The sequence below is a fragment of the Lepisma saccharinum genome, chromosome 13 (assembly GCF_977018435.1).
Source record: "Lepisma saccharinum chromosome 13, izLepSacc3.1, whole genome shotgun sequence".
Lineage (NCBI taxonomy): Eukaryota > Metazoa > Arthropoda > Insecta > Zygentoma > Lepismatidae > Lepisma > Lepisma saccharinum.
Window position 1 is genome coordinate 45,310,794 of NC_139241.1, and position 26,106 is coordinate 45,336,899.

Here is a 26,106-nt window from a genome sequence, read left to right on the forward strand (position 1 = left end):
GAAATTTATCAAAATGGTATTTTCACGTTCCATTCCTATCCTTCTTGTTCTTATTAACTATTGTCAAATACTATTACCTATCACAGTCCTATTTTCCACTTGGCCCAACACTCGCACTCGGTTTTACGCGTCACGCATTATCTAACCCCCGCACGACTGCTTAGCTTCGACCTGCCGCTCCCGTGCTGAAGCAGAGCCTACTCGGCCACAGGGTCCGGCACTAGCGGTAAGAGCAGGAAAAGTTTGTGCACTGTTAAATTACTCGTATGCGTATAATATTCGATTGTCCTTGCACCATGTATCACTGTAAAGCATTGATTCTCAAACTGTGGTACGCATACTCCCAGGGCAAGTGAACTACTTGAAGGGGATGGCTACTCAATAAGCCCGGAGAGTGTTTTTTCATCCATGGTATACCTAAAAAAGCAAGTACAGAAATATACTAAATTTGGAGCCGAATATCCGCTTCGAAGTTTCAGTTACACAACCAGACATCCTGTGTCAGGCTATGCAATCACATCCTTCATACTACAAACTCCGAGGATTTACAATAAAAACTCCATTTTTCTTCTTTATTTTTTCAATACCTCTGGAAAAAAATATATGAAAATTATTTTCTTATGTTACTTCTTAGCATACATGTGTTTCGCATTTTTATTTTTGTAACTAATCATAAACGTTGTAAACGTAGGAACACCCAATAATATTTATAATAATAGTGGAATTATAATGTTTATTTGTTCACCACCTTTCCACATACAACCCAAATTCCAGTTTGCTCTATTCCAGGTATACGCCTCCAACATGTCAAAAACGCCCAACCCAACCAATCAGACAGCCAATTTTTTTTTTGAAAAAAAAATATTATTCGGAGAAAACGTATGGTGGTTGGATTGATTAATTGATTTGCTTTATTTAACTTCGCCTTTTGTGTCACTTTTGGCTAATTTGCGATGATGGTGATGTGTGATGATATGGTGAAATTGATGAATGGACACTCACAAACACTCCGGGACCCCTGTTGTCGTAGCGCGATGTGCTAACCACTCCGTCACAGGGGCCGGCAACACCTATCGTGGGGGTACATTAGACGTTTAGTTACGACTAGAGCCCGGAAGTTTGGCAAAATGCCTCTTTTTATTTACTGCATATATTGATAAAATTTTTCCGGATATACGTTTTTTATGTTGTTTCGAATGTTTTAGAAGCCTTTTCATTTTGCCTATTTTGCCTATTTGGGACCCCACTGCCTATTTTTAATTATAATGCCTTTTTCTGCCTTTTTCATTGAAATTTGACCATTTTTTTTAAAAAAAATGTTGGCATTTATTTTTCTTCCGTTTATTACGTGAATAATTTTCGCCTTATTTAAGTAATATTGAACTCACGCATGTTTCAACATTGCTGAAGGAGAAAAGTGTGAGAAAAAAGTATTTCATGCTGAGTTAGGATATTGCCTTTCGGTTAACATTTCGTTGTGCATGATTGACTGCTGAAGTGGAGAGTTTGATTTCGAACACAAAGAAGATATTTCTGAAATCTCCCTCTCGAACCCGAAAATTTCAGGAAGTTACGCCTGAGCTTAGTTTTCCTCCGCAACCAGTCTTGACAAGATGGGGAACCTGGATATCAGCAGCTATATATTATTCTAACAACCTTGAAAAAATCAGTGAGGTGATCGATGCTCATCCAGGAAATGAAGCAGCTTCAATTCGTGAAGTGAAAAACTCCTGTGCTATTCAGAACTAAAATATGAACTGTCGTTTATTTTTGCACATTATGGTGCATTGCCAGAGACAATTACAAAGCTAGAAAAAAGAGGTGAGTCTCTTGTAGCATCCATGAAAATCTTCGAGGAATCTATGCAGCAGATGATGGAAGTGCCAGGAGAAAAGGGGTCAGCTGTTGCGGAAAAGTGAAAACGGGTAGTGAGTGCAAATAAGGACTTGAAACAAATGAAAACAATTTGTGATATTCTAAAAGATGAAAATGCTGTTACCAAAATGAGTCCAGCTACATTAGCTTGTTCTATGTATGCTCCAATAACTTCTGTCGAAGTAGAAAGATCATTTTCTATTATGAAAAACATTCTCTCTGACAGACGACTATCAATGAATGTTGAGAACTTAAAAAAAACACCTTGTAAGTTATGTGCAATCCAGACGGAGAAAATTGAAATGCTCTTCCCAATGTAGATTTTAACATGTTGCCAGAAATTATATATAAAAGTAAGTGACTTCCAAATGTGCCATTTTTTCGGTTTATTTTGCCTTTTTTTTATTTTAGTGCCTATTTTCCACATTATAAATGCCTTTTTGCCTGCCTATTTTAACGAAAATAAATGCCTGAACTTCCGGGCTCTAGTTACGACTAAGGGGTACAACAATAAAAAAAAAGTTTAAGAACAGCTGATCTAGGGCATTTTTCTGGCTATATGACATGATTTTTTTTTCACCACTACTTAAATGCCTTATTTATTAGAACTCTTGGAATTAAGATATTCTTTTGAGTTACGGAAATGTAACATTCGTTGACTGCACTGACAGAAGAATATCTTGGAATAGAGCTGCATGCAAACTCTTGTAGATAAGGTTATTTGAGGTTTTGCGTCGGCTGCGATTCCGAAAAAATGTTTACTTAAGTTTCGTTTCTTGAGAATGCATAAATGAGGTGGTTCTTTAAAGCGTGAAATTAGCACTGTAATATTATTGAAATATATATTTACATCATGCTGCCAGAGTTTATTTTGTTATTTTTCGAATTAAGCGGAGTGAAATATTCACTAATAATACTTGTCATTGCTTACAATAGCTATATGTTTCTTTTGCGGCAGATTTTCGTGATTTGTGGTGATTATAAAGAAAGGATTATCATGGGTGTGGTTGAACCAAATTAAAAATATGAGAAGTAAAAAACAAACTGGTGTGGTTCTTATTCTCAAGCAAGCGTACGGGATAAATTAAAAGTCCTACAAAAGGATGCAATGATTCACAATCAGTGACTCGAGTTATTTGCAAATGCTACAAGGTTGAGAAATTTGTCATTATAAAATTGTGGAAAAAAGTAATTTTCTGTGCAACATGATAATTCAAAGAGGTGGTTCTGACCCCCATAGCCCTTCCCCCGTTATGGTGCATCCGTGGGTGATTTGGTCGGTATGTTTTCGTCTATGTTATCCTTATATGTACAATCTTGTTAAGAGTGTTTGAAGTGGGAATCGAGGCAATAGCAAAGGTTTCCAGTTCTTCTAGGGGAGTTTGCAAGTCATCAACGAGTTTCTGAGTTCTTGGCATTTGCTGACAAAGTTATACACTCTGTCCCATCTATCTCTGAGGCAGGCGAACGAAAACAAGTTTCTACGCAACTATAGCTCTTTTCAGTTCTTACGTCGTAGAAGCTGGCAGGGGAAGTGGGGAGCGGGGAACATGCCGCTGACCAACCAGAGAACAGATCACCTAGCGGTGGAGCCGAGAGTTACGCAGTTGCGGGAGGAAGCTGCAGCGCTAACTTCGTTCTGCACGTTGCTGTGTTGCCAATTCACAGCGTTGCTGATGGTCTTTTGCCCCAGTGTTGATTCCTGTTTGTTATGAGCGGAATGTAGGAATAACATACGTGGGAGTAATTGTTGTCGCGTCGTGTATTGCCTAACTACATTGTTTCTTCGATAAACGTGTATGTGGCATGTGATGTGACGTTTATTTGTACTCTCGCTGTTCCATTGGGAGCTTTGTGTTTATCAACGCAGTAAGTATCGTACGATGGCGAACAGGAAGGAGGTAGTTCGTAGCCAAGGCAGGAAAATAATCAGTAGGGTTCATGGATATTTTCAAAAGGAAGCAGAAAACAGTGGTCCCTTGGTAAGTGTGCACAAGTGTAACAGAAAGTATCGGAAGCTTGTGGAGTGCGCGAACTGTGCAGCATATTGTTAGGGAAGGCAAAGACAGTCTTGAGGCGTAGGGTTCCACGTCATTTGAATCACCACGCAAACGAATCAAAAGGAACAGTATCACAAAGGCAATCGAAAGTTGCGATAAAGATATAACAAGAAGAATTATCCTCGGGTATTATGTAAAGGGTGAATATCCAACACTGAACAAGTTTTCGTTGATTTGCATACACAAATAAGCTTTCAGTGGGGAGTTTCGTCGTTGTGGAGGATACTGAAGTATATGGGGGGGTTCAAGTACAAAAAGAGCAATGACGGTAGACGATTTCTGATGGAGAGAGCCGATATAGTTACAGCCAGAGTAACGTTTTTGCGAAAAATGCATCTTCTAAAAAATAAGGAACCTTTGCCCTATATAGGTATTTCATTTAGATTAAACGTACATACATCAGAATTACGCTCCAACGAAAATCTGGCAAAATAAAGAGGGTACAGGGGGTTTAAAAGTGCCCGCAGGGTAAAGGTGGGCGCATTATTGTTTGTCACGTAGGTTCTAGTCACACCGGTTTTCTACAGGAATGTAAATTAGTTTTCAGTGGTTTTTGCAGTTTTTAGATACGCTTGACGAAAGGAACATCAAAGACGCAGTGATTGTGATGGACAATGGCAATCGATACAGTTGGAAAGAATTCCTACAACATATACACTTGATATCATACACTTATCGGTATTCTACTGACCACAAGATGGGGACGATACGCATTCTCAGGCATACGCGAACAATGGGACGCCTGTATTTCATGGTTCTTTCGATTTCAACTCCTCTTTCCCGCTACTCTGGCAACGCTGCAGTCTCTCTCTCTAACCGGCCTGTCTCGTTGCGCTGGATAGGTCGTTTCCCCGCTCTCCACTTCCCCTGCCAGCTTCTAGAGCGCACGCCGTAACAACTGAAAAGAGCTATAGTGACGCGAGACGTCTCCACCAATGAGACATGAGAGGAGGGAGGGGGAAAGAGACTGCATGTACGAGCCTTCCAGCAGCGTCTAGGCCCCCTTATCTGCCGCTATGCGCGGTCTTCCTCCAGAGATAGTTGGGACAGGGTATAGAATACGAAAGCACTACGCCTCAAAGGCGTACAGAAACCCTTGCGGCGCTATGCATAAAGGATAATGTATGAATTATAATAATCTGCTTGACATGTTTGATTTTAATAGTCTTAGTAATAGGAGGAAAACATTAGAACAGTTGTACTTGTATAAATCAATTAATGGTGTCTTAGACAACAGCTCCTTTGTCGGTCAAATACAATTCAATATAAGAAAAAATAATCTGTGTAATTGAAATATTCCAACTTCCAAAATTTCAAAAACTCAGAAATATAGAAACTCACCAATAAATAGAATGTGTCACAGTTGCAATATACTTGTTGCAAATAACCAATGTGTAGATTTTTCACTTCCATTTGACAGATATAAAAGAATAATAGATTCAGTGCTATAGAAAACGAAACTCTGATAGAATATAGATTATTTAATATAAATATTACCATTTACGGTGTGCAATATTTGTGAATTACGTATAAACCTCTTGCCTAAATGTATGTAGATAAGTGTATGTGTTACTTATGTTGTATGTTATCTGTATTGTACGTGAATGAATGAATATGTGTGTGTATATTTCCATGTAATTTCTATTGTATTAATCAAACACAGTGTAAGCCTTCTGTAATTAGAGGCTCAATTCTCTGTAGAAGTGCAAAGCATAAATAAATAATGAAAATGTACAGGATGTTCGGGAAAGATCCCCAAGTGACTCTGCTCATGCAAAGAAGGGGAAAGAAAGGAAACTGACACTAAATTATGATATTTTTTTTGCTTGGGAAGTCGTGCCCGTACATAAGGGAAACACATACCTACAGCTGTGGGCACACGGCCGCCTCAGACAGTAGGTTTTCTACTTCCAACTGACAACTGATCATAGTCGAGCACTAACTTTTCCCCCAACTCCTCGTCTATTTCATTCACCGTCCTCGTGGAAGTCAGGTCATCCACCTCCTTACTTGCTGACTTGTGATCAGGCAGGAAGCCACACAAAATACTGCCACGGTAACTGATTATCCCCATTTGAAATTAGAACATTTTACGGATCACTCATTAAAGAGCATAATTACACATATTGCTAGGTTTCTAGAGCATCATAGAACACCGGTTGGCTCTTTACAGCTAGAAATGTTAGTGCCTGTAAAAGTCAGCAAGCTCTTACTGGAAGACAGTGTCCCTCCGTCCGTCCGCGCCACTTCTTGGCACCATATGGTACTGAGACATGGCTCAGGTCCTAGTGCATTGTAAGTTGTTTATTATAGACGTCGTTCTGTGTCTAGTTTTCGTTACACAAGTTTGAATATCAGAGCACAACCAAAATATGCTCTTACAAAAAATGAATGCATGTACACTAAACAAAAAATTGTAGTTTATAATGCCGTTTCGTCTTCAAAAATATAAATAATAGATAAGAGTCGATTCTGCAAATAGCTAGAATAAAGGCTAAGAGTTACAGCCAAATTCTCTTTCCTTATACGCTTTTAATAAGATAAAAATCAGTTTCTTTTTGCAATACATAGTGTTTCGTATATAGCTACCAATAGTTTTAAATACGATAACTTTTAAAGACAAATAGTCCTGTCATCTATGAATGCTTTATGTAAACTACAGAAGAGTGAAGCTTGAATTTAATTCTTATGCTCTGTAAGATTATTCGTTGTCATGGTGGCGCAGAATATGTACTCTAAAAGGTGTCATGCTATGAGGGGTGACGTTACATCATCATTCCGATTATTATTATTATTATTACTAGTGGTACCAGTAAAAAAAAACCTGTTAAATTACTCCTATGTTTATAGTATTGTACTTGCATCTTTTATCACTAATGGTAATGAAACAGCTGTCTGATTCTTCCTGTATTTAATTTCATTTTGTTTATTTTAATCAAGATATTATTTTTGCAAAGGTATAGTTAAAGTTCGAATATATTCAACTTTTCATTATTCATCCATATGTCGTTTCGTAATAGATGTAGGGAGACTATACGTCACGTTTTGACCGGGACAGTCCCGTTTCAGGGGTGTGTCCCGGTCGTCCCGCTCATAATATTTAATAAAAGCCACTACTTGTCCTGTTTTATAGAAGTCTAGGAGTTATCTGGAAAACAAAGTCTAAATTTGAGACACATTTCATTCTAAAAAGATGCATTGTTTTGTGTTCCGTTATTTGTAGGGCAAATTAACCATTCAGTTTCTTTTTTGAATTGCAAAAACTATTTAATGTTCCTGCGTCTTGACACAAACGCAAAAGCAAAATTTAAAGTGTTGTTTTTAATATGTGGGGTAAAGTTTTCAGGGATTAAACGATTGATGAAGAATAAAGCTGCTCTCGAGAAGATTTGTTCTTCTGATGAATGCTTCTGGCATTACTGAACTTCAACATAGGACCGACATCAAAGGTTGATCAGAAAGGACGAGAAATGCTATGCAAATTATATTGAGAGTACCTATAATAATTTTGACAACGAGAGATCATATTTCATTTATTCTTTACGTTTTATTATTTATGCAATCTATCCTTTAATAAGTAATTACAAAACATTAATAATAACAAAATTAGGTATAACCGATTTTTTCAGGAAAAAGGGGGGTGGCGGGGACAGGCCCGTAGCCATGGTTTAATTTCGCGAGTGACTTATTCCTTACCAGCAGCCGAGATCTAAAGGCGAAAAAGTGGGTGAGTGTAGAAGCTGTAAAGATGAATTTCTCAGTATGTTACAAGTCATTACACAAGATGTTTAATCCTGATAAGGAAGTAAGATTAATTACCACTATATACTATTTAAATTAGATATTTGTAGGATTTCGGGGGAGATTCAGCCCCCTTAGTCCTCCCCCCGGCTACGTGCCAGGAATGTTTTGATCCTCATCAAAGAAAATGGAATTCAAAGTGTATAGTATACCTAACCTAACCTATGTAACAAACAGAAATGAAAAATAAATTTTGTCCATTAATGATCCAGTTGTCTGAAAATTCCCTGCCGAAAAGTATGCAGCTTTGTGGATTAAAAGAAGCCATCATTCTGCAACTGAACAACCTCACCGAACATATATTAAAGTGTTCGGGAGAAACTTGTAGGTATGTTAAATGGAAATTAAGTTTGAACCTGGCAATAGAAATTTGGTCAAGTTTTCAATGTTACTAATTCGATAGCTCTTTTTGTGCACGAATTTTGATTTTCTTGGGATGTAAGTATACTATTTCAAAATTACGTGTATATGTTATCATATTTAATTACTTAGGTTAGAGCCAATGTTCTAAGATAGTTATAGAAGCGCAAGGCAATAATTTATTTTACTGACTGGTAGCATATATGGAAATTTGGATAAACCCCCAAAATGAAATCACAAATACGCCACTAAGTGGGCTTCGCCCCCCCCCCCTCCTCGCTAAGCAAAAAGATTAACTCGCACAGTGCTAATATTACTTGGACAGATTCACACATGTGTACATCTATACAGATTTGTACAAATTTTCCATTATAATTCTACATCTGTGCGCTTATACAGAGCATTCCCTGACATTCGTACGAGACTCGGCGGCAAGCGGCCCGGCATCAGTGCTTGTCTTTCCCGGTGAACGGGGTCCGCGACAGTCGCTAGAGTCGGCTATTAAAATTACAGTTTTCATATTGTGTACTAACCTTGACTACAGAAGGCGTTGAAAATGATGTCCCTCTGCTGCAACACATTTCTGGCATCTCCGAAGGAAATTGGCATTTACACGTGCAAGTTCGTCTACTGTAATTCTCCCGATTTCTCGTACAATACTCTCTTTTAACTCACGGATGGTGTGCGGATTGTCATTGTATACTTTATTTTTTAGATTTCCCATTTTTCTTTCGAGGTTTAATATAGTGGTCCTGTGTGGAACGGGAACACCAGGAAATTTCGTTGCAAAACGTCGTCGCACGTCATAATTCCTCTTTCCAAAGTAACACTCGACAAGATAAATCCTTTGTTGTAATGTAAACTTTGTTGGTGCCATATTAAGCCACAATCTTCAACACACGGACACGACACAACACAACTTCCGAGGTAGGATTATACAGGCATCAGTCTGCAACGTCAACAGAAAGGGAAAGAGAGCGAAAAAGACAGACTGTAGCGTGCGACTGTCGCGGACCCGTTCACGGGAGAGACAAGCGCTGATGCCGGGACGCTTGCCGCCGAGTCTCGTAGCGAATGTCAGGGAATGCTCTATAACACATATATTTTTATGTTATAAGAGAGGTATTTCGTTCTATTGACCATCCCGTTCGCCATGTAGTCCTACCGTATTTACATGTTTAAACTGAAACTTAAAAGGCAATGTTCTGGTTTATGACGGCCATGGTTCGAAATGTTGCGAAAAAAGGGACTTTCTGAGACGTTTGGGACATCACATGAGTATGTGTCTGTCTGAAAGTTATTATTATCACGTTTTTTGCTATAGATCGTAATGATCTCAACGTTAGAACTCCTCTTTTTTTTTTTTTTATTATGTGATGTAATTCTATGAAATTGGGTAATGTGAGCGAAAATTAATTTTTGGATCTTTGTTCCTACACTTTATGTAGATCGTAGGCTTGACTGAAATGACAGCAGAATCTTCATAAAACTTGAGACCTACAATTCCATAATTCACATCCCATTTCTTTATTTAAAAAAAAAAAAACGCGGGTACTATTATCGTATGGGTGAAACACCTACAAATCATATATTTCGGACTTCTTTACATTGCTAACGTGTTGCGGAACATTTCTTAAGGCGAAATAATGCATTTCTAACTAAGATAATGTTTATTTTCTCTATTTACGAGTACTTACTGTTACTTGTTGTTTCGAATCTGTAACACATTATGGCCGTGATAGCATACTGGTTTAGGGGGCGTTCTGAGAGTGTTTTGTCGATTTATGCAGTGGTGCAACCTCGTTCACCGGAAAATATCTACTTTCGTGCCCCTATTTGAAATTATGCTAATACGTCGCATTTACGTGTAGAACTTGTGAAATAACCTTGCGATTTACCACGTTCATTGTACATAAACAGAAATTCGGAACCATCTTCCTTTCGCAATTCGGAACCATCTTTCTTTCGCAATTCGTTAATGCTCTTCCTTTACGCACAACACTCTTGCAACCTTGAACATTGACGTCAGACGAGGAATGCCTACGTGGTTAGGTTAGTCCTGTTAGGTTAGGTTCCATTAGCATAAATACAAAGAAAAAATAATATTTTCGCTAATAGACGCGTTACCTTTGTATTGCCTAACATGAAAAAAAAATTCCTGTGACGTCAGAACACAATGTTGCTACAGTCTTGTGCGATAAGTGACACCCATTCGGGTCGGAACCATCTTTCTTTCGTAATTCTCTTCCTTCCAACCTTGAATATTGACGTCAGACGTCATACGTGAGACGAGGAATGCCTACGTGGTTAGGTTAGGCCTGTTAGGTTAGGTTCCATTAGCATAAATACAAAGAAAAAATAATATTTTCGCTAAGAGACGCGTTACCTTTGTATTGCCTAACATGAAAAAGGTATCTCCTGTGACGTCAGAACACAATGTTGCTAGAGTGTTGTGCGATAAGTGACACCCATTCGGGTCGGAACCATCTTTCTTTCGAAATTGGTTATGTGCTCTCGTGCTAGTGAAAACACGGCGAACCTTGAATATTGACGTCAGACGAGGAATGCCTACGTGGTTAGGTTAGGCCTGTTGGGTTAGGTTCCATTAGCATAGATACAAAGAAAAATTATTATTTTCGCTAAGAGACGCGTTAGCTTGTATTGCCTAACAAGAAAAAGATCTTTCCTATGACGTCAGAACACAATGTTTCTACAGTGTTGTGCGATAAGTGACACCCATTCGGGTCGGAACCATCTTTCTTTCGTAATTCGTTAATTCTCTTCCTTTACGCACAACAATCTTGCAACCTTGAATATTGACGTCAGACGAGGAATGCCTACGTGGTTAGGTTAGGCCTGTTAGGTTAGGTTCCATTAGCATAAATACAAAGAAAAATTGTAAAAACAGCTCTCTCCTGTGACGTCGGAACACAATGTTGCTACAATGTTGTGCGATAAGTGACACCCATACGGGAAAAATGGCTTGTTCCGAACTCGACAGGTGGTTCTAGTGAAAACACGGCGAGGCTGAAACACTGGCTACGGGGTTGCATCGTCTTAACACACGGAACATTGCACTCTCATGCAAAAAGCAAATGGCGGGAGCAGAAACAGCGTGTCGGACAGAGATTTTCGCAGAAAACAACACGCATTCACATTAAAATGGATCAAATCTACATTCAGGAACTTCCAAAACGCTCAAGAAAATGATTTCCGTAAGTACTTTCTCCTGTAAATTTGAAGGAAATTTGAAGGAATCCGTTTCACCCATACGATAATGTTACCAAAACGCGTATATGCATGCAGAAATCTTTTGTCGAAACAGCTAAAATTTAGTCTAAGGGTTGCAGTGCAAATACTTCTATTTACATTTTTTGAACGAAGATAAAAGCCATATTATTTGTTACTAAACCTATTTCTCACCTAACAATCTATAGTTTAAATGCGTGTAATAATAATGAAAATCCAGTGCTCTGCCATCTATGAATGCTACTTGTAAACTACAAAATGTAATAAGTGAATTAGAATATTTTGCTCTGTAAGATTGCTCCTAGCCATAGGTGAGCAAGGATATGTACTCTGAAAGGTGATTATGGAGTTCGGAAGTAGCTATGAAGGGTTCTGTGTTTATATAATCGAAACGCACCTTACCTACATAATTATTATTACTAGTAGTAGATGGTTTTGAAGTGTTCAATTACCCTTATGCTTATAATATTGTTCTTGCATTTTTCATATCTGTGTAGGAGCTTTCTGACCTACATGACATAACTATTTCACTATTTGTTAAATATTGTAGGACTGTTCCTTTGCTTTTATTCATCCTATTAGTTAAAGAATATACTCTGTCCCAGCTAACTGTGGAGTAGGCCAACGAAAACTAGTATCTGCTCAAGTAGTGACGCGAGACGGCTCCACCAATGAACACGTGAGAGGAACGGAATTGCGTGGAGTGGGGGAAAGAGATTGAAGTTATCAGCCTTCACAGCAGCGCTGGCCACTCGATTTCCTTCTCTTCTATGACGCTTTGCGCGGCCTCGCTCCACGGTTAGCTGGGACAGGATATAGTGATGGGGATGAGATTTGTGAGATTTATAGATAGATTCAAGATATTCTTTCAACGTGGCTACAGGGAGGTGAATGGAGGTCAGAGCCCGTCCTAGGAAGGGTAACTCGGGCATTCGCCCTAGGCCCCCGCGCAACATCAAATGCATACTTGTGTAAGATTTATTACGAGTTTATTGGACTACGGTGTTTCCAATTAAGCAACTTATCTGATTTGTCCTGACTTCATGGATTGTTGTGACTGTACTTTTAAATATACAAAGTCACTGAAAGTATATTCTAAGCAAAGTGCTACTTAAAAATTGTATTCAAATCAAGGCGGATTGGTTGAAATCAGGTTCATTTAATCGCTTTTTAAATCAAGAATTAAATCAGGTGATTTTTCCCAAAAAAATCACTGATTGCAATCACTTTAAATAAATAATTTATAGAATAATGTACATAAGGATTTTGAAGATATTAGAATCAATTTTGTTGAAAGTACACTAAATTCGTAATCATTTAAGAGTGTTTATTAGGCTCTAAGAAAGGAAAATAAAGGAAAAACACATATATACTGATGGGGCGGGGTGAAGCTCATACGAAAGGAAAAGTAAACACACTTACATTTCTCTTGATTTAAAATTCAATCTTTTTATAGGCACAAATAGCAAACATTTTGTGTAGAAAAATATACAAAATACTAATAGTGTCAGTATCATTAAACTTTAAATAAACATGGCAGCTCATATTTTTCGAACTATCATTAAAAAATCTCTAAAATCAGGTACACAGACTATAAAAATATCTGAGTATATTTTAAGTTACAATTGCAGAGTACATCCAGAATGTTTTATTTTCACTGGAAAAAATGTTACTGAAATTATATATTATAGTTTTATTAACACACTCAACAAACATTTCGATAGTAGGTTCATATATACAGTTACAGCGCCTTGAATAACGTAGTGTGGAAAACGACCCAAGAAACTAGTTCCCGAAACGGATGACAACATAGATGGCAGTGTGATCAGTACGGCTGCTAATTTTCTTATGAAAGTAATGCTGCTTAGTTAGTTCTTGGAATATAGTGCGTAGATTTGTGTGTCTTGAAAGGCGGTACGTGAATTGATGGAAATAGTTATATTTGTGGAGTGATTTGCAGCCACGAAATGGCATTAATTTAGAAAGAAAAGTAAAATAAAATTAATAAATAAACAGCATGCGTAACACAGAAAGAAACATCGCAAAGTGATTCCGGACGTCAGGTGTTGGATTGTGTACTAGAGTTTATTTTTCTATGTTATTAAAATGTAAATAGTATCGTGAGAGATATTTCATACCGAGCCGAAAAAAACATAAGTGTCGCCGCTTGAAAGCGAGCAGCCGGTAATCAACCAATGCAGCCTTTCGAACCTTAAGGACACAAGCTCTGACTGCACCGTTTCCTCAAGGAGATTTTAGACCAAAGCGACACGAGGATCCGAGCACTGATATTTCCCCTGTCCTCGCCTATTTCATTCACCATCCTCGCAGTAGTCAGGCCATCCACCTCCTTACTTGCTGACTTGTTTTCAGGCAGGAAGCGAGCTCATGCCGTAAACTAACAAAACATGAACAGTTATCTTACACTCAGCAACACAATATAGCGCCAAGGTAAATCAATTGAAAATAGGACGTTTCGAATTGGACACTCTGTATAATCATTGAATGTTGTCCATTAGAAAGTCCTAAACTCGAGTGTCGTAAATCTACCTACGAGTTAAATATTAGAACAAAAATGTTTACGTATCACGGCATAAGAGATATGAATGGATCAGTTATTAAAGAGCATAGTTACAGGACATTACAAAGTTACTAGAACACCAGCTGGCGTTTTATTAGTGCCTGTACAAGTCTGCAAGTCCTTACTAGAGGACAGCGTCCCTCTGTCCGTCCGCGCCAATTCTTGAGATAATTAGTTCAGGTACTAGTGCATCGTGTCTAGTTTATTGTAGACCTCATCCTAGACCAATTCACATTATACAAGCTTCAGTATCAGAGCACAATCACAACATTCATAATATGCTCTTACAAAAAATGTCGTATTTGCTATAAAATCATATTTAAAAATATAATAAATAAACATTGCATTTGATACAGCATATTGCTAGAATTATGTATAATGGTAGCAGGTAAATTCTCCTTGATTATATTATTTCAACAAGGGAAAATGTTAGAATTAATTTTTATGCAAAAAGTGTTTTTCACCAAGATATTAATTGTTTGAATATGATAATATTGTAATCCAGAGATCCTGCCATCTATGAACGTTATTTGTAAACTACAGAATGGTGTTCGAATGAATTTGAGTCCTCTGTTCCGAAAGATTATCCCTTGTCTTGGGTGGCGTCGGGCAGTGAGAGATTTTCCACTAGGCTATCCTAGAATATAGCTTAGGGGCCACAAGTCCAGGGCGAGGTGGGGCTGAAGAGGCAGAAGTCACAAAGACAATCGACAATTAGAATCCTTGAACTGATTCCATTTAAATATTTACAGAGGCTAGGCATAGCCATTTTGGCTATATTTTGGAGCACGTTCAACATACAAATGAAGTCCTGAAAACTGAAACTTCTACCTTGGTAGACGTTCTACAATTGTATAATTTACTCAAAAATTATGTCGAAGGTCTTAGAGAAAGATAGGAATTTTATGAAATAAAGCAGTGTTTGGGGGATGGTAGGGTTTCCCTCCCCCCAAACAATTTTATCCCCGGCAAAAGAAAATCATCTTTATCCCTTCCAGGGATGTTTCTGTCCCCCTCAACGGAAATACAATTGAGCGCACATAGTATACCATTTCGTAACTATGTACCAAACACAACTGAGAAATCATTCGTGTCCAGTCATCAAAGATTTCGCTGACAAAAAGTATGTAGTATTTTTCATTAAAGGACACCATTCTGGAACTGAACAACTTACCAAGGCAGTAGTATAAAAGTATATATTATAAACCCACGAAAGGAAGAGCCCCCCTCGAGCAGATTTGCTTACACTTAAAACAAGCTCAACATGCCTATATGAGCTTTTTGCTCAAGTGTGGAACCCTGCCTAATCCAAGATTTTTGTAAAAATGCCCTTATGGATTCCATGAGAAAGGAAGAGCCTCCTCAGATTGATTTGCTTATACTTACAAAAGGCACTTCTGTGAGATTGTTGTCCATAAACCTGTCAAAAATATGCCCCTCTTGTGCCCACACCTAAAACTACGCCACACACACACACACACCTACACCCACCCACACCCACCCACACATATTTACTTCCGGTCCACTTCCGGTCCACTTCCGGTCCACTTCCGGTCTACTTCCGGTCCACTTCCGGTCCACTTCCGGTCCACTTCCGGTCTACTTCCGGTCCACTTCCGGTCCACTTGTGGCCAAGTTGTGGCCTATTTCTGTTTTTTTTATCCAGCATAGAGTTTTGATTTGAATCCCAAGAAATTGTATATAAATACCAAAGCCAAAAATATTAAGTGTATATACACATACACACACACTCACACACACAAAGGACAGTGTTGAACCCAACTGATATTTTTATCCAGCATAGAGTTTTGAATTGAATCCCAAGAAATTGTATATAAATACCAAAGCCAAAAATATTAAGTGTATATACACATACACACACACTCACACACACAAAGGACAGTGTTGAACCCAACTGATATTTTTATCCAGCATAAAGTTTTGAATTGAATCCCAAGAAATTGTATATAAATACCAAAGCCAAAAATATTAAGTGTATATACACATACACACACACTCACACACACAAAGGACAGTGTTGAACCCAACTGATATTTTTATCCAGCATAAAGTTTTGAATTGAATCCCAAGAAATTGTATATAAATACCAAAGCCAAAAATATTAAGTGTATATACACATACACACACACTCACACACACAAAGGACAGTGTTGAACCCAACTGATATTTTTATCCAGCATAAAGTTTTGAATTGAATCCCAAGAAATTGTATATAAATACCAAAGCCAAAAATATTAAGTGTATATACACATACACACACACTCACACACACAAAGGACAGTGTTGAACCCAACTGATATTTTTATCCAGCATAAAGTTTTGAATTGAATCCCAAGAAATTGTATATAATAAACAACAACAAAAATGCCGAATCAAAAATATTGTAATCAATGCAATAAAAATATATTTAGCTCTAATTGGGCCAGACACCAAAAGATTTGTAACCCAGACAAATACAGAACTCCCACAAAAATTTGCCCCAAATGCAATAGAAAATACAGCATGCAATACTTCACATATACACATAAAGATACTTGCTCTGCACAATCATCAACACAACCATCTACATCTGGTCTGAAAAGAAAGCACGAAGCACCTCTTAATGCCAGAGCAGCAAAGCAGCCACGCTATGAACCCATCCGTAGCAGTTTTAACGGCCAATTAAGGGATCACTGTTTTAAATCAGAGCCAAGATGTGGCATTGAGAATTTCTTGAACAGTATAAATTCTGATCTCCAGGCAATTCTAAATGCACAAAATGGCTCTTATAAGCTGTCCCTCAAATTGTATACACAATATAAGAAGCCAAACGCTACAAAATTTATACACCCCCACATAACAGAAACTGTACCGGTATATTCAAATGCAAATTCAGACAAAATAATAAGCAGATTGATAAATCAATTGAATATTAAACACTCTGAATTTGCTGCAAAAGAGTCAGGATGGAGCCTATGCGGTTCATCACACAAGTTATATGTTAATATTTCTGAATTCAGCCCATTACAAGGATCTACATATCTGCCATTACCTGCCAATATTAAAAACAGAAGAGCCGTGGTTAATATAGAAAATACCGACCAGAAATGTTTTCTGTGGTGTATATTAGCTGCTTTGTTTCTAGTTTCAAGGCATCCTGAGAGAATAAGTTATTACAAACAGCATGAACATCTTTTTGACGATGCAATGGAGGGTTTAGAATATCCAATGTCAGTTCAGAATATTGATAAATTTGAAAAAAGAGCCAGGCACATCAATGGCAAACAATTATCTATTAATGTATTTACTTGTTCCACTGGCAATTGCTTGATAGATCCTCTCAGAATCAGTACAATTGATGATGATTCTGCAATTCCGATTGATCTGCTCTTAATTGAAAAGGATGGTACATATCATTATACTTTGATACATAATCTTGAAGCTTTAGTGAGAATACAAATAGACAAATCTAATAGAATATTCAAGTTGTGCAGAAGATGCTTAACTGTATTTGATGGTAAAAAAATGGTAAATAGGGTTCCTGAAAAAAATGCAGAAATTGCTAAAAACAAGTTAATTGAGCATCTGAAATACTGTGGGAATCATAAACCTGTTCATATGGTGATGCCCAATCCAAGTGAAAATTGCAAATTCAAAAAGTCTGAAGCCTTGTTGGAACACCCAGCATATATTGTCTGTGATTTTGAATCGAACGTCAAACCTCTTCCAACCTGCAATCCAGATCCTGAGGAATCTTCAAGTACGCCATACCAGCTACATGAACCTTCCAGCTTTTGTTATACAGTTATACGGGATGGTGTAGCTAGTGAGCCATACTTATACAAGGGACCAGATGCCATCAAAATATTTGCACATAGAATAGAAAATGTGTGCCGTGACATAGCATCTAACATCTTATTAAAATCAAAGCCCATGTTGCCTTTAACAGAGGAACAGATTGAGGATTTCAACAATGCAGAAAAATGCCCGGTATGTGATTCTGAATTTTCAGATACAAATATCAAGGTGAAACACCATTCTCATACAGATGGTAAATTCTTAATGGCCCTGTGTAATAGCTGCAATATTCAGATCAAGAGACCAAGATTTGTCCCCATATTTTGCCACGGAGCATCCAATTATGATTTCCATCATCTGATCAGGTACGAGGGGTTTGACAAGCAGAATTTAAATATTTTAGCTGAAAATGATGAGAAATATATTGCCATTAGCAAGATAATTAAAGTTGATGGTGTTCCTATTCACATAAGATTTCTTGATTCTTACAGATTTTTATCTGCTAGCCTGGCTACACTGGCCTCTCAATTACCTGATGATCAATTAAAAATCACACGTGCATTGTTTCCAAATCAGGACCTGAAATTAATTAGGCGGAAGGGTGTATATCCATATGACTATGTTACAGATTTTTCTAAATTTGATGAGTGTTCCCTGCCACCACAAGAAGAGTTTTACAGCAAAATCAGAGGATCTGGAATCACTGATGAAGATTATCACCATGCCAAGTTGATGTGGAACAATTTAAAATGCAAGACATTTGGTGATTATCACATGGCATATTTGAAACTTGATGTCACCCTCTTAGCTGATATATTGCAAGCATTCAGAAAATCTTCCATGCAAAATTATAAACTGGACCCAGTGTATTTTTTCAGTGCTCCGGGCCTAGCATGGTCCGCAACGTTTTTGAATACTAAAATGCAATTGGATCTGATCCACGATCAAGATATGTATCTGTTTATGGAGAAATGTATAAGAGGAGGGATGGTGCAATGTTCCCAGAGATATGCCAGAGCAAATAACAAGCATATTATGCTGCCTGATTATGATCCAGCACGGTCATCAAATTATATACTGTATGTAGATGCCAACAGCCTCTATGGTCATGCCATGATGCAAAAACTGCCATATGCAGGGCTTGAATGGGTTGAAGATTTCAATATTGAGGATCTTAAGAATTATGATGACAGTGACTATGGCCTCTTCTTAGAGGTTGATCTGACAATTCCTGATGATTTGCACAACAAATTTTCTGATCTGCCCCCAATTCCCGAGGTTCAGTGCTCACCTGGCTCTAAACAGAAGAAACTCATGATGACTCTGGAGCCGAAACAAGGATATGTCACATATTACAAAAACCTCCAGTTCCTGATGAAACATGGTGTTCAAGTGACCAAAGTTGGCAAAGTCTTAAGGTTCAGGCACTCAAGATGGTTGAAACCATACATTGATACAAACACGGAGCTTCGAACATCTGCAAAGAGCCAATTTGATAAGGCCTTGTTTAAATTGATGGTGAATTCAGTGTATGGCAAAACAATTGAAAATGTCAGGAAACATACCGATGTTAAAATAATTACTGACCCCAGCCTGAGCAAAAAATTGGTTGCAAAGCCCAACTTCAATTACAGAAGAATTTATGATGAGCACATGGCACTTTTCAACATGATGAAAACAAAGATCAAATTTGATAAACCTATTTATGTAGGGGCTGTGATATTGGAATTGTCCAAATTACATATGTTAACATTGTATTATGATGTGCTGAAACCTTTTTAAGGTGATCGTGTAAAATTATTGTACATGGACACGGATAGTTTTATTCTTGATATTCAAACAGAAGATGTTTATCAAGATATGTCACAGCCTGAATTGTTTCAATACTTTGATACCAGTGAACATACAAAGATTCAACACCACAACAAAAAGGTGCCTGGCAAGTTAAAAGATGAGACACTTGGTGATGTTATTGTGAAATTTGCTGGGTTAAGTGCCAAGATGTACACTTTTGAAACATGTAGTGGTGCTGTTGCCAAAAAAGCCAAGGGCATTGGCAAAGTAACTGTTGAAAAAGATCTCCAATTTGAAGATTATAAAAATTGCATCAAATCACAGAGTTCAATTAGAACATCAGAAAATAGAATTCAGAGTGAGGATCACTTGTTGACTTCAAATGTTGTAAGAAAAGTGGCCCTGGACCCACATGATGATAAGAGATGCATTTTATCATGTGACATACATACTCTACCATGGGGGCATTGTGATTTGAAAAATGGCAAACAATGCCCAATTACAGAGCATGATTTGAAATAAATAAACATGCCTATGAACTTATTTGGGTTCAAAAAACAGGCTATTATGGAGCTGCCAACACCACAACCCTCTCCTGATATGCTGTCTAAACTGAGTGGCTTGTTAATTATTCATCTGAACAGCATACTTACAGATAATGATGATGAAACAGGCAAAACATTGTACATATTTAACAATAATTTAAATCATTACCAATTACCTGTAGGTGGGCAATTACAATTTATTACAACCCCTGAGGGCGATGTCAAGATTTCAGTAGGGAGAAATATTTATAGAATTAAGCACACAAACATGGTTTCTGGCACTGTATATACTGTTTCTGCTGGTGACTGCTTATATATTGAGGTCCCTGGATCATATGACAAGCTTATACCTTTTTTTATAGAATTAAGAATCAGATACTCTATAATAAATAACCACTAAAAGAAAATGCCTAATGATATATTTGGCCATACAAGACATGAAGATCACAGTGATGAGATTTTGATGCTTGATGTCAGAGTCAAGAAATTAAGAAGTGATTTACAAGCTTTACAGACCACACTCAATGCCAGTCTTCAATTAGAAATTACAAATTTACAATCACAATGCATGGACCCTCTTCTTAAAATTGATTCTGAACTCAAATTGCTGCTTCAGAAATATACTGACCTGGCAACATTAGATAATTTTCAAAGTTTAGAAGAAGCTGTAGCAGCTCTTCAAGCCAAATTTAAGACCCAGGCCACCAACTCTGAGCAATTGAAACAGCAATTGGAAGAGCAGATAAATAATGTCCAGACACAACTCCAAACAATTGTCAAAAGCATAAAATCACAAGAAGATTTTGATCTAGTGATTTCCACTCTGAAAGAACAGATTCAGTCACTCCAGATACCTAATCTGGATCCTCTGCACAATGCCATAGCCGAGGTTAAAGAAAAAATTGAGACACTTGAAAATTTTATGAACAATTTGCCATCTTCTGATGCTTTGAATGCAATAACTCGGAGTGTAGCCAACATCAAGCTGCAACTTGAAACATATGAAGATTTTGGAAAAATTCAAAGTACCATAACCCATCTTGAAGGTACAATAGCAGCAGTGCAAAGTGATTTGGCAAATGTACAAGAAACTCGCCTGCCTGGGATTGTAGATACTCTTGTCAGTGTCCAGCAACAAATCACAAAGCTTGAAAACCTCAACACTGAATCTGAGCTATCTCATTTTCATCATTTGATGGATGATATTCAAACAAAACTTGAAATTTTACAACAATCCACACCCACTCAGGCAGATATAGCCCTGCTCCAAAATGCTATGCAAAATGTGGCTGATGCTTCTGAATTAAACAATGTGAAATTGGCACTTGAATCTTTGCAAAATACAGTATCAAATCTTCCCACATCACAGGAACTTAAAAATATTAAGAGAGCTGTGAATCGCATATTGAAATCAGAAGATATCAAGAATATCCAGACAGAGATCAAACATCTCACTCAGACAGTTGCCACTCTTCCAACCAATCAACATATTAATGAACTGCATGCTCTGTTTGAGGATATCAGAAGACAGGTCCATGATCTTACTGCTCAAAATTCAAAATTGGCAGTTGTTGAAAATTTGCAACAAATTGTAGCTAATATCAAACAACAGCTAGGGACCATGGAATCCAATCAAGCAAATGCTCTGTCTGTTTTTGCCACCCAGCTTCAAGAGATTGTGCAACAATACAAGAAACTTGTTGTGGACATAAAGATCAAGCCAGGCCATGATGATGTTGTTAGGACCATCAATGAGCATCTTGAATCTGTTACAAGCAGATTGCTTACAGCAGAAAAGGAAATAACGGGCATAATCGAGAATCCAAAACATACAGTAATTCTTGAATTGTACAGCATCCCCAACAAAGAATATGATTCTCCATTTACACCAGGTGGCAAAATATATATGCTGTCCCCTGCACAATTTTATTACCAGTTTTTTGTTGGAGGCACATTGAGACCAATCAAGTTCAAATATTGGCATCAGCCACAGGCACACCACTACCCTACCTTATCAATAACAAATGCTGATAACAAAGTGAAAATCACCAGTGTAGAGTTAGAGGATTTTACAGACCCCAATACATTAGAAACAGCCTATACTGAAGATGATGGATCTCTGGAATTTAAAATACAAATAGGAGATAAATTATATTTAGAAAATCCTGTAGTATCAGCTGCTGAACACCCCATAGTTGCAATATTCTTGTTTTCATATTATGTCTAGACAAATTATTGTTGATGAATTACACAGACAAGCCAGACATAATTATAAGAGACTCCCAGTAGTCACAAAGGGCATAGATGATTTATGGCAGAGCGACTTGATTGAAATGGCAAGTGGACAGTTGAAAAACTTAGACAAAATCAACAAGGGCTATAAGTATCTACTCACTGTAATAGACACATTTTCAAAATTTGCATGGGCTGTGCCACTCAAATCCAAGACTGGAAAATGTGTTACAGAAGCCATCAGGACAATCATCAATCATTCAGGAAGATCCCCGCGCTATTTGCAAACAGATAATGGCAAAGAATTTTATAACTCAGTGTTCCAACAATTTATTAAAAGCCAGTCAATAAAACATTATTCGAGTTACAGTGATCTCAAAGCCTCAATTGTAGAGAGATTCAACAAAACCCTAAAAAATCTTATGTATAAACAATTTACACTGCAAGGTAATTATAAATGGCTTAATATTCTTCCAGAACTTCTACAAAAATATAACAATTCTGTTCATTCTACAATCAACATGAAACCCTCTGAAGTAACTTCATCTGATGAGCAAAAATTGATCAGCACTGTTTATTATCCTAGATACCAGCCAACAACAAGAAAGGCCAAATACAGGGTGGGTGATCAAGTAAGAATCAGCAAATATAAGCACTTATTCAAAAGAGGCTTTACGAGAAACTGGAGCACCGAATTATTTACAGTAGTTCAAGTTAAACCCGGGACCCTTAACACATATATAATAAAAGATCATCGAGGAGAAATTCTCAAAGGCAGGTTCTATGAACAAGAGCTCAGCAAAACTAAACAGCCCGACACATATCTCATAGAAAAAATCATCCGCAGAAAAGGCAACAAGTTATTTGTCAAATGGCTGGGTCATCCGGAAAACAGCTGGATCGATGCAGACAAAGTGATAATATGAGCACCTGGGATGTTATAAAGAGGCTGCCAGAACCTGAACAGCAGAATAAGAGAAATGGCAACTTGCTGCCTGATAATATTAGGTGTCTTATTGTTGGGCCATCTGCTTGTGGTAAAACTACACTAATGATTGATAATTTTTTATTGGCACCCAACTGGTTAGACTGGAAAAACAGGCACTTGTATGTCTTCTCTAAGAGCTTGGAACAATTAAAATATCAGCAGCTGATGAAGCTATATGATGGATTGGATATAGCCACTTTTGAACCAGATGTTAAGCCATTAGATGAATGTCTCGATAATTCTGTTGTTGTGTTTGATGACGTTATACTGGATAATCAAAACAAGGTTAGAAATTTCTTTACACAGGGCCGGCACAAAAACATTGATTGCTTCTACCTGGCACAGACTTTTTCTAAAATTCCGAAGCAGCTGATCCGAGACAACAGCAATTTTATATGTGTGTTTCATCAAGATCATACCAACCTCAAACACATACATGATGAATATGTAGGTGGGGACTTGAGCTACAATGATTTTTCCAAGTTTTGCAGCAGGTGCTGGAACCAGGACAGTTATGGGTTTGTCACTATTGATATGACAAGAACACCCAATAGTGGCAAATACAGAAATAAAATCAACGATTTTCTAGACGTTGAAATATAAATAAACAACCATGAAACGACCAGTCATTGATGATCTTAAGTTAAGAGATTATCTTGTAAAAAGATTTAAGGGATGGAAATCAGAGAACCGGGGAATTTATGAAAAACACAAACAAACAGAACAGCCTGTAATTGATGCTATTAATAATTTAGGTAAGAATATCAAAACTGTTACAGAGCAAAATCAAGATTTGATCACAGAGCTTGTGCCTGTAGCTGCTAGGAACATATTAGATTATCCATTCACCCCACTTTCCAGCATTCATACACCTAGTCCTGTTGCTCCTAGAAGAATTGAAGCTACTCAGGATCCTATTGAATTGGGTCTTCTTGCTCAAAAATATTTAACCACACCTAAAGACAACAAAGATGAGGTGTTTGGCTTATATGCTGACACAGAGCTTGATGGCAGTATCATACATAGAATTGGTAATTTCAGAGTAACTTTTATGGGAGATGATATAATTGTTTATTCAGAATCTCGTCTCGGAGAAAAAGGTGCTTTTGTTAAGTACCCCGGCACACCTGGATTATGGGAACTGATGACTAGGAAAAGGCCTGGAAGCTATACAGATCAAGATTATGAACATTACAAAGAAATATTAATAAAATCAGATGCTCTATACCAGAACAATGATCCCACACAAAAAAGAGTCAAGTCGAGCAGTGGAGCAAAATACAATAATTTAATCAAGCCCATATGGTCACAGATCAAGACTGGCAGTGGAATCAAACAATACAACACCCTGCCCAAAGAATTTGTGTGGGTTGATGATGTCAGGAAACTTGTAGATAGGTTGCTGGTGATAGCTGGGGAGGAAAATGCTGGCAACCACAATTTTTACAATGAAAAGGTTGGAATTATGGACATGATAAGCACCAAATTGTCTAATTTTATAGTGAATGACCCTAAGGGCATTGGATATCTCATAAAAATTATTAATACTCTACCACCTAAATTTTGGAATGTTTCTGAGGGTCGGGGCCTGGTTAATGACATCATAAACAAGCTGCCATTTGAACTACACATTCCAGGCTATCAGTATTGTGGTCCCGGTACAAAATTGGATCATAGATTAAACAGAGGGGATCCTGGTGTTAATCCCCTAGATGCTGCTTGTAGAGACCATGACATAGCATACAACACACATTCTGATCTTGACAAGAGACATGTTGCAGACAAGAAATTAGAAGAGGCTGCATTTGGTAGATTTGTAAGCAAAGATGCTTCTTTGAGGGAAAAAATAGCAGCATTGGGAACCACCATAGCTATGAGCACCAAACAAAAACTGGGGTGGGGGTTGTGAATATGTATATAATAAACCTACAATGAAGGCCAAGGGTGTTATGTATCAAATACCTTATGCAGGTCTTAAATCTCTTAAAACTATTGACAGTCTCTTGACCAAAAAGCAGCGCAAGAAAAAAAGCTCTTGTATTGCCAAGGGACATGGTATGAAATTGTTGCTTAGTACCCCCCAATTAAAAAAATTACAACAATCCAGGAAAAAATCACATGTGGGGGGTTTCATATTTACCATCCCTGCCATCTTAGCAGCACTCGGGGCTGTGGGGAGCTTGGCCGGGGGTTCAGCTGCCATAGCAAAAACGGTAATAGATGCCAAGAAAAATAGGGCAGAATTAGATGAGCAGAGGCGCCATAACCTGGCCATTGAGAAAAAAGGCAAAGGTGTTAAGAGAGCCATGAATAAGTTTAAAAAAAACAAGAGCCGCTTACAAACCAAGATATTGAAGCTTTGATCAAGCCACTGTTCATCAAACATTTTAGAGGTGTGTACATGTCTGATTCTTTACCAGAGCAACCACTCAACAAAGAGTGTGGCATTGTTAATTTGGATGAGTACAAAAATCAGGGCACTCACTGGATCTGTTATCTTAAATATTTAAACAATGAGGCATTTGTGTTTGATTCATTTGGAGGTGTTCCACCTGAAAATTTAGTAAAATATCTAAAATCAGCTAATCTTTATTACAATAATGCCCGTGTTCAAAACTTCAAAGATGTTAATTGCGGACATTTGTGTTTATCTGTTCTTAGATATATGTCTCAAATAAATAAACCATCAATTGAAAATTTTCAAAAGGCCTTGTGGTATCTGAAACATCATGGGGGTATTCCATCTCACCAGCCAAAATTCAATATTGAAACTCAAATTACATGATGATATAGTGTATCCCAAAACAATAGCTCTCAGAGCAT